The sequence below is a fragment of the Epinephelus lanceolatus genome, chromosome 4 (genome assembly GCF_041903045.1).
Source record: "Epinephelus lanceolatus isolate andai-2023 chromosome 4, ASM4190304v1, whole genome shotgun sequence".
NCBI lineage: Eukaryota > Metazoa > Chordata > Actinopteri > Perciformes > Serranidae > Epinephelus > Epinephelus lanceolatus.
In genome coordinates, this window is record NC_135737.1 from 19,193,927 (window position 1) to 19,205,332 (window position 11,406).

At 41.3% G+C, this 11,406-nt stretch overlaps 1 pseudogene; it reads right to left on the minus strand.

Annotated features, from left to right (window-relative positions):
- Positions 1–1,779: 1,779 nt before the first annotated feature.
- On the minus strand, positions 1,780–2,708 carry LOC144462667 (odorant receptor 131-2 pseudogene; annotated as a pseudogene).
- Positions 2,709–11,406: the final 8,698 nt, after the last annotated feature.

Genomic DNA, 11,406 nt, shown 5'->3' on the forward strand with positions numbered 1-11,406 from the left:
ACTGACACTTGATGGTGGGGCCACGGGCCTAGAGAAAACATCTATTGTAGTTACCTGTGTTGTAAGAATGCAAAATGGTACTAGCATTCCATTTCCCTTAATTAAAAATTGGGCACATGTTCTGTATCTTGCACCTTGTGAAATCTGCACCTTTGACTCACACATAATAGTGCTAAGAGTGTACAGACAGACTAGTGGCTCTGTGAGGCTGAACCTGGGCACTGCAGTGCTTCAAGGTAATGCTAATGTCAGCATGCTAGCCTGCTCACAATGGCAAGTTATCATCCTGATGCCATAATGATTACCAGGTATGACATCTCAGTTCATATTAGTTAGTATGCTAGCATTTGCTAATTAGCACTAGCTAATGCTGATGTGTCGATAGTTGTGGAAGTATTCAGTCATAAACCAAAGTACTAATCAAGTTTAAATTTGGACCGGACGATGGCACCAGATGAAAAGTGAATGATGGCCAAAGTTGTTGTCACAAAAAAAGCTACACCCCAGGCTGTTTTACAACACTGTCTCAAGAGCACACAGACAGAGGCAACTAGGACCTAAACATCATTTTATTCGATTTTCTCTTTGTCAGCAAAAACAACAAAATGTTAAAAACAAAAGGTGAAGAAGGTCAAAATGCACTCGGTCTAGTAAGGGGTGCAGCAGATTCTCTGTGCTGGGGAAAGTAATGGTTTCTGATGATATTGGTTTTGAGAAAAATCCAAGATGCATGAGTGACCCAATGCACCGGGGCTCCTTCCACGAGTTGAAGGCCATTAGTCTTGGCACTCTTTTAATTTTGCACAACTACACTTGTAATATTATCAGATAAATTTACTTAAAGGATCAAAAGTAAATGTAGTCATTGTGCAGAAAAATGGTCCCTGTCAGTGTTTTACCATCATACAGAATGTTTTAAATTAAAAGGTACATTAATGTGTGTATTGTATTTGTGCTGATATTAACTTCTTTATACACTGTTGTGTTGTTTAATCTACAGCAATGCATCTTAGTTCCATACTTGAGTAAATGTACTACAAATTTTCTGTATGTTCTCCAAAATGGTAAGAGGGGTACAGTGGAGTGAGTGGATAAATGTTAATAGAGTTTTCTCTTCATACATCTTTAGTTAAGCATATATTTTAGTTTGTAAAGGATGTAAAAAAAAAAAAAAAGTAAGTATGTGGCATATGATTTATTTCCTGTAATATATTGTCCACTTTATCCAGTATGTCAAATTTGTTTCCACCAAACAGTCTGGACCAAGGGTTACACAGCATGCTTTTTTCTCCTCTATGGATGTGTGATTCTGAATGACCTGGGATACACTGTTCAAGGCTTAGAGATATTCTAAAAACTTAAAGTAACATTATGTTCACTGTCATTGCACACATGCTGTGCCAAAAGCTTTTTTTTTAGATCATATTTGTGTTGTAATAAAGCTGTATATTCCAATGAGGACAACTGAAGCTCACTCATCTAAGGGAAGACTGATCAGAAGTACACGAGTTTAAACGTAACAAGGGCCTATACGCAATATTACATCTAACTTAACATGAAGGGCAAAGAAAACCTGAAAGTAGTCACCTCATATGAACAATGATGCAAGAATACAAAAGCACAACAGTGTTGAATTTGAATTGTTGCTTAAAACGAAATGTAATCACAGTCAGGATTATAAGAATAAAAAAAAACACGTGGGTGAATTGCAACATGCACAGTAGAATTTCTGGTGCTTTTTATTTAATAAATACATTTCTCTGTTCAGAAATAATCAATCTACCTTTCCAGATGCTTTTTGTACATAAAGCAAAGCAGACATTTTTTATAGCATGAAAAAACTTTTCATCCCTGAGGCCATAAATGAGAGGACTCAGACATCTTGGAGCAAGACTAAACATTATGTAGTTAAAATACCTGACAGTATTAAAAAAACTGACATTAATCTGAGGTAGAGCAGCTTCTATGAATGGACACAACAGCTGGATGAGACAGAGCAGCAGCTGGAAAGCATGAAGAATTACTGTTCTGAGCCCTTTCCATGTTGACTTTTTATTCTCTCCTGATGCAGTTTTAGCTACTTTCAGTATTTTAATATAGGAGAATACAATAGTAATACACATAATCAAGAAGTAAAACTGATTTAGAGCGGACCTAACATGTTTCTGCCACCTGTGCACAAGAAATATCTCCACAGAACATACACTGTGTTGTTCATAAAAGCTATGAGAGACTGATGCAAAGAAAGCAGAGAGGACAACAATACAGGGTACAGAGCTGAGGCCATGAATTATTAGAATGCAGTTCACAGTGCTGTGACGGGAGCACAACTCTCCGTGGCGCAGGGGCATGCATATGGCCACATAGCGCTCCAGGGTCATTGCTGTCAGAGTAACTGGTGTGATCAAAAGATGCAGAATTAACAGAAAAGAGATGATGATGCATAACCAAACATGCATGGGAATTTGAAAATAGTGTAAGATAAGAATGACATCAGTCATGAGTAATACAAAGCTATCAGACAGTAGTGTAACTGCAAACAAGATGTAGCGTGTAGTTGTGTAGAAACACTCCTTTTGAAAAAAGGTTAAGATGAGCAAAAAGTTGATGCAAAGAAAAATCATCACCAGGAGCTGCACAATAATGACCCGGTCATTGATCTGCCACTGTAAAGACTCACCACCAATCAATGAGTTGTTATCTCCCATTTATATATATTTTTTAAACAAAGCCTTTGAGGAACTGCCAAAATTCCATTAACGTGTTGTTATTAAATATGTGTCATTCAAAATGGACTTCCCTGAGATGTTAAGATGAATATTACCCATCAAAATCCTCCATGCTGTTCAAATCCTATACTATGTCTTCTGTGGAGCTTACTGCAGCCCTCTGAGAGAGAGGAGCTGTGCACAGTGACTTTAAAGACAAGAACATCCCAAAATAAGGCCAAGTGAAATTGTGGTCACCAGTTTCATCATCGTCACTTCCTGTTAGTCCTCGTCATTAGCTATCCATAGTTGACAGCACTGTCAAATCCTTTAACCAGCTAATTGAACAACACGACTTCCCCTCCAGACATTTATTTAGGTATCTGCAGATCCGTAGCTTTGTCTCTTCAAAAGCAAGGTTGTACCCTGGTGGGTTCTCTCGCTCTTCTATAGAAAACTGATAACCAGATTCTATGATGCTCTGTGGCCTCCAGCAGAGGGCACTGGTCATCTTAAATTGCTCTGGGAGGCTGACCTGGGGGTAACAATCTCAGATGATGAGTGGGGTGATGTGTGGCTGAGCTCATCTGGCTGTTTGTCCACCAACAAAGTTAAGGGAGTTCAATTCAAAATCACTCATAGGCTCCAGATTACACCAGTGCTACAGAATAAATTTCATCCTACACTTTCCAAATACTGTAATAAATGCAAGATCTCAGAGGATCATACTACCTTTGCATCTTTGACTGTCCCTTTATTAAAAATTTCTGGAGAAAGGTTTGCAAAGAAATTTCTGACATATTTGGTAAGGACCTGGATCTCACTCCACGGTCTTGCATCCTTGGATTACATCCTGCACTGAATCTAAAACCTTGTATGCTGAGACTGCTTGATGTTCTTCTGTTTGGTGCCAGACGGTGTATCCTACTCCAGTGGATCTCTGACAAACCTCCTAAGCTCTCACAGTGGTTACAGGGTATAATGGAACTTATTCCTCTGGAAGCAATGACCTACTGGCTTAAGGACAAACCTCTGTTGTTTTATAAAACTTGGAACCCCTTTTTGAATTATATTGGTATGGAGAGTGCACAGACTCTACAGAAGGGCCTCTATGGACTTATCTGGTCAGTCATTCCTGGAAAGAACCATACTTGAGTTTTGGTATCAACCAAACACCATATGGTAACACTGTAATGCCTGGATATTTGCTTATGTTTTCCTTCAACTGTCAATTTGAGCTTTCAATGCTGTTGTATGGAGTGGGGTTTTTTTTGTTTTGTTTGTTTGTTTGTTTTCCCTTATGTTGTTACATATTTCTGTACTTCATATAAATCTTCTTTGAATTTATTTTTACTTATTAGTTTGTTTTTTCACCGTGTGGGGTTTTTTGTTCACCATGTTCTGTGTAGTATGAGGCACTTTTATGTTTTTGTACAATGCTTTTCTTGTATAAATTGAAAAAGTAATAAAGATATCTTTTAAAAAAATAACTAAGAAAAAAAACATGGATGGATGGATAACCTGGCCCCCATTTAAAAAAAAATTGGACACCCCTGTCTTTTACATGGTATGTGTCTTAACCAGTGGGCCATCACCCTGGGTTTGGGTGTTCTAACACACATAATAACCTGCTGCTGTGTGTTGCTCTTCTTAAGTACAGTAAATGTCATGCAGCGAACATTAAGCCCTCTTCCATCTTTCTTGAGTAGTTGAGCTGTTATGCCACCTGAATGTATCAATACAGGATATAGTAAAATATATTTTGCATTTTGTTTCGCCATACTGGCAGCATGGCTCAAGGAATGGCAGTGTCGATTTGCTGGTAGGTGTGTTTGTCAGTCGGTTCACCACTTGTGTCCGCACTGAAATACCTCAGAGTTTATTGGTTGGATTTGCTGAATTTATTGTCCATCACCTTCTGGAGGTGAAGGGTTAGAAGTTAGTTTGTTGTGGTTCTACTTAAAGTTATCTGTAAGCACGAGGAATAAAGCAGATGGGGAATCCACAGAGGAGTGCACAGTGTTTTGAAGTAAGAATACTACATTTGGTGATGAAGGTAATATGATGGGACATCATATTGTGCACGGCCAACCAGCAAAGTAACAGCCTGATGTTTAATCTCGAGAGGAAAACAGAGAAGAGGACGATGGAGTTTACTCTTTAAAATGGCGGTAAGATAGCCTGCAGTAGCCCTTTCTGTTGTGTCGTCAGAATTAGCTTATATCAGCATCTGCTGGCAGAGGTGGGTAAATAGTTTCAAACTCTATTTAACTGCATCAGAAGTTTGTGATGCCGCACAGTAAAGAGCTTTGCTGCTGCACTTAACAGCTGCCAGAGTGCAGAATGTCTTTTCCACACTTGATGACACAGGAGAAGATTGTGGGCCCTATATAGATGGTCTAAAGCGGACGGCGGAGGGCGCATAATCCGTGTCGCAAGTGTCATTGCTATTTAGATGCCAACGCAGTTGTCATTTTCTCGCCCTGCGCCCTCGTCGTCTAACTAGCAAATGAACTTGCGCTTCTCTGGGTGTGTTGGTCTAAAAATGAGGAGTGGTCAGGCGCAGTCATGGTGCGTTGCTACTTAGATGACGTAAAAAGCAAATGCGCCAGTGACCAACAAAAACCTGGTCTAAAGTCAACGGCGCAGTATTTTGCTTTTAAACAAGTTAGTAATATGCGTCTCTAGGCGGGCGCACAACGCGCGTGCACTCTGCTCAGACACACACGGAGCAGCCACACATATGCAAAAGATAACAAATAAAAATATGATTACAATGTGAAAGGTTATTATTGTGCACATTAAAATATTTATCAGAAACACGTCTTAATGGTCAGTGATTAATCAGAATGATCTAATCGCAGTAATAATGATCATCATAAGGCGGGAGGTCCAAGCTGCAGTGTCCGAATATACAGAACTGCGAGCAGACCTCCACGGGCTGATGATGCATAGCCTGTAAAATGAACTTGTCTTTCCCAGTTGAATTGTGATCATTTTGGCATGTACATCACAAAATCAAAGATGTGAAAACGTTTGATAAACTTTATTTTGACATAAACACAACAATAACCAGCTTCTGTGAACTAAAAACGTAAACGTATAGCCCTACAAGTACAAATGTATATTTAAAAAAAAAAAAGCTTTTAGAATGTAAAACTGAAGATCATCTTGTCAGGAGGAGGAGGAGGATGCACAGCGGCCGCACAGCCCACCGCACAGCCCGCCGCACAGCCGGCGTGCAGCCAGACCAGATGGCCCGGGTGCAGCCACGGGACCAGCCCTTCTTGCACCTTCAGGCCGGGGGGTTCAGGATGCTGGAGAGGGAGCTGGGCTCTCTAACCTCCTGGGTTAAAATAAAATTGAATAACTTACAATTTGTTGACAGCGTTTCTCCCGTGCGCGCGCACTCTCTCTTTCTCTCTCACAGTCTCACTCTGTTTCTTTTCTTATATAATATAGAATATTTACTCCCTATCTGATGCTGTGGCTGTTTGTGGCTGGCTGAGAGGGATGTGAACTTATTAGTTTGCAACTGTGTTAATCAAATCAGGTTGGGTTTCCATTACGCATGCCAAACCTGCCAAACCTGCCAAACGGTGCCAATTCCCTTTGATCTGACATCAGATGTGACAGGACAGTCGATATAGAGATACATTTAACGTCTCCTCAGCTGTAAAACGCTCACTCTTTGCAGTTGGTAGGTCCGCCATCTAACTAGCTCTCCGCTGTGCGCTCCAATCGCGCCTCTTTTAAAGGGAATGAGAGGTGACACTCTGATTGGCTTACTGAATGATACACCCAAAACACACCCATGACTAATTCACAGAGTAAGTCCAACCCTTTTAGACTCTCCGCCATGGCGCACAGTCTGAAAACGCGCTGTCTAACTAGCAAGTGACTGGGACATGCCCATACGCCACACGCCTGGCGCTTTGCGTTTTAGACCATCTAAATAGGGCCCTAAGAGTATGGACTGGCACTGACCAAGTTGAATACATAATTTATGCCTTAGAAAAACATTCCCTATGAGAGACATTTGTTTACACAAGGACAACAAGCACAAGGAGAGTCAGTGGACAGTTTTGTGAGCAGATTGAAGAAGCTAGCAGCTACATGTGAGTTTGGTGATAACGAGTTAGCATCTGATAAGGGAGAGATGTAGTATACCTCACCTCTGGGAGGAGATTTGGGTTGTTGTGGTTCCAGTTAATGTCGAGCTCTGTAAGCGCGAGAAATAAAGCAGATGGCGAATCCTCAGAGGAGTACACTGTGTTTTGTGTTGAAGTAAGAACACTGCACCGACCCTGCCTGCCTCTGACCTGCCTTCTTCCTCTGATTCTCAGTAAGCGCCTCAGATTTTTGTTTCCAACCAAGAGACCTGCTTCCGTGTCCTTGGTTCCTGTTTGCCTGTGGCTGCTTGGCATTTTCATCCAACAACGATGACGGCGCTACAGTGAGTGTTCCACTCAGCTTACCTGGGGTCTCCTGTGGTCCAGAGATTTTCACCATGTCACCACACTTGTCATCGTGTGTGCATCCTGTGAGTACTCACCTGCTGTCTTCTCAACCCTCTGCCTGGCCTCGACCTGCCTTCTGCGTGCTTCCTTCTAGTTTGTCTGTTTGGACTGTGTATTTACCTGCTTTCGGATTTCCTTCCTCCTAAACTACGAACCTATCTGCTCCTCCACGGTACTGTTGCTTACTGTTGAATTGAACTGTTTGTTGTTGAGCTAGCACCCCTGCTCACCTGCCTACCTCTTGGCCTGGATTAGCCTGCCAAACCAGCTGGGCTGCCAGGAACTTTGAGAAGAGATTTTCCTGTGAGTGTAGAACTGAACCGTGTGTTGTTTTGTATTCCTGCTCTGTACCTACTAAATAATAACAATACACATTATTACTAACTGTTTCTGGTCTCTGTTGTTCTGCTATTGGGTCCAAACACCACCTGTTACAGATTGACACTTTTTGGTTCATCATTGCATGTATGAACAACACATGCTCTTCAGGAGAAATCCTTGGTTATCCCCTGAAATTTCCTGCAGGGCCACCAGCAGGTTGACATTTTTGGCATTTATTAAAATATCTTAAAGCAAGACAATGGAGTTTTTGAGCCCTCAAAATATATATCCAAGATTCTTGTGAGGGTACATCAACTCACAATAGGTTGGATGACACATCCGTCATTGCTTGAGAGCGTCTGTTTCACTTGCACTGGCATTATGCACTTTCAGGGTTCAGGTAGGAACCCAGACACAAAAAAGACTACAAAATTTGGCTGCTTTACGGCATACGTCATATCCCCTTCCTCTCTTTAGAGTAGCGTAGCTGAACAGAGGTGAATGAAGTTAGACGCGGTTGTCATGGCTGAAGCGATAAAGAAAAGGAAGAAGGTGAAGGTGTTGTCCAAGGAGACAAAGAAAAGAAAACAGGAGAGCGATGAAACAAGAGCTTGAACAAGGATTAATATTGGCCCGGCTTTCACACGCTGGCGAGAGCTGAAAGAGGAGGAGGGATGCCTGACCAATGGTGACCTGGCGCTGTTACTGCTGTTACCCTCTACGTAGGAGATTCACTGTCTGTAGGTCGGCTGCCTCAGGTACATTTTAAGATAAAGTGTTAGCCTACATCAGACAGCTTTCATTTTAGTTTGTCTTTAACAGTTTGCGGTTAGCACCGCAAGCGAGATGTGCTTGTGTCGACCGTGATCGTAAATCATAATAGCGGTGAATGAGAGACTGTGGACAGAGCAGATTGAAATATGGTTTTATATATGCTGATCACATGTATTGATGAAGTATTGGCTTGGCTGGCAGAGGTTTTATCGCACTTACTTTGGTATCGTTGGCTTGTCAACAATCTGCTTCAGCTATTTACTAAGATGGTAAACCTTATATCAACATGTTAGCATCTTCATTGTGAGCATCTCATCATGCTGATGTGCTTGATTCTATAATGTGCAGCTCTGGTGATGGTCGCAAAGTTGTTAATTTAACTGGACATTTAAATACAATTTGATCATACAGTGTAAAAAATAATCTAATCTAATCTAATACAAGCATGTTGATGATAGTTTTTGATACCAATATTGAATCCTTACAGAAACTGCAAGACAAGTCAATAGTTTTCCAAGTATGAAAAACTTTTTTTACTTGTTGAGTCATCCATCTCCACTCAGAGCCAAAACAACAGAGGATAGTTTAAATAATTAATGAAGCGATGAACTCTTAATGAGTTTCACAGGAGTTTATTTGCCTGAAGAGAATAGTGATGATCGGCTCATTAGCATCACTGCTCTGTTTGGAGTTTAAATCCACATGGAGAAAAACAAACTATGTCTGCAGAGTGTCACCATCATATTCCCCCAAGACGCCTCAGTGTTAGCTGCTGCTAGTGACTATGTGAACAGACCAGACAACAACAATGCAAACTTTGCAAAACAAGCTGTCACATAGACAAATGATCCTGTGAAGCTGTGCAAAGTTTCTCCAAATCAGCACTTCAGGTCAACTGACTTTTGCTTTCATGTCTAAATGGCTGGTTTAGATAATAAAACTATCAGCTATTATTGCTATTTATTGTTGATTGTCCTGTTAAACACTATTTGAACTCAATTTGTATCCTCAACTTAATGATTAATGAACACTAGTTGAGAAACAATCTGTTGCACTAAACCAGATTTACAACCTCACAGTTGTTAGCTAAGTTGCAGCTTATGTCCATGTCTGTTCACACTGAGACGATATAAGCAGTGAAGCCTTTGAAGGAATTTAATGAAAGATGTATTTTGGGGGGGAAACATGGATGCGTCACACATCTTCAGCCTGGCAGCACAGATCTATACAGTCAGCACAGTTTCAAGTTGGACACCCAAGATTAGTGTCACCAATTCAGTGTCTGACCAAATGTCTCCCCTTCTGTTCCTGAGTTAACATGTTAAATTACGCCCAGAAAAATGTTTTTGCAGAACATTATGATGTCACAGTGAAGTTGGCCTTTAACCTTTTGGATATGCATTGTCATATCTTCATTATTATATCTTGACCATTTATTTTTGCCCAATAAATTCTAATCAGTTCATCACTGAGTCCAAGTGAACGTCTGAAAAAAAACTGAGGAAATTCCTTAAAGGCCCTCTTAAGATATTGCATTCACAAGAATGAGACCAATGCAAGGTCATAGTGACCTTGACATTTGACTACCAAAATCTAATCAGTTCATCCTTGACTCCAAATGGACATTTTCTCTTACCAAATTTAAAGAAATTCCTTCAAGGTGTTCTGGAATTATTACAGTATGTTCACAAGAATGAGACAGAGGATATCATACCTTGACTTCTGACCTTTGACCGCTTAAACTCTAATCAGTTCATTGTTGAGTCCAAGTGGATGTTTGTGCCAAATTTAATGAAATTCCCATGTGCTCACAATCGCATTCACAAGAATGGACCAGATAGATAAACAACATAGTGCCTCCAGCTATTGCCACCAGGGAGGCATAAAAAAGGTCAGTTAAGAGGAATCTTAACGTTTCTTAAGTTTTTTTTTCCAGTGGGTATTTTTATGGGAATGTGGATCTTCCAGATTATTAGTGTCGATGGCTTAGCGTGTTCCACATTATAAATTTGTCATGTAGTGTGCAGCTGGGCTTGATCTTGACTTGGATTCTTGGTTTTGTCTCTGTCTCAACACACTAGGGCATTAACGACTTTGATTTTTTTCAGGTCGACTTATCTGTCAATTAAGTTGAGTTGAGTCGACAAGTCATTTGATGACGTCATCACATTGACACGGCGGAGAAAAGTGAAGTATCTCCACACATGTGATGTGTGTCTGCCAAGGCCCGTCCCATACTCGGGCGGAACGTACTGTATGTGGAATGAACTCTGTGGAGGTCTGCGCGGACTCAAAGCGGACGTCCGCAAGCCCTGTGCGCGCAAAGCTCAGATTTTACAACCGCGCGGACTCTGCTCCGCGCACGAGTGACTGCTCGGCATGTATTTTTCACATCGCGGGGATTATTCACAGACATTTTTACAGGAAACAACAACGCGGAAGTGCGCTCAACTATGAAAGCCCGAATGACTGCAGACATTCCTCGAGTCTGCTCCGCTTATAATACGCCCGAGTATGTTCACTAAGTCAAGGATAAAGTATCAGCATAATCAGAGGCAGCGATTGCATTCCGTACACAAGCACACACAGAGAGAGAGAGGGAAAAAACACACGACTTGTCGACTCCTCCCAGGGGGTGTCGACTTGTGCCACTGACGTCGACACGTCAACAAATCGACTTTTCTGTTAATGCCCTACAACACACTCTGGTCTTGGTCATGACCTGGTCTCAGTTTAGGTGGTCATAATTACAACACTGCCCCATGGCTTTACAGAGATTTCTAGAGAGCTTAGGTCACTGTTTCACTGTTGGGCCTGTAACTTTACTCTTTTGTTTCACTCTCACAGTGGCTGCAACAGACGGGAACTGCCCATTGGTTCGACAGCCCATTGGTCCGACATCCCATTGTTCCGACCATATTAAACTCATTGTTCCAAAGTCCGTTCCGAAATCATCATGATGCCCTGTGGTTAAGGTCTGGTTAGGTTTAGGCACAAAAACCACTTGGTTAGGGTCAGGAAAAGATCATGGTGTGGGTTAAAATGAAAAAGAAAGTGACAAACACATGAGCCGTGAGCCTGCT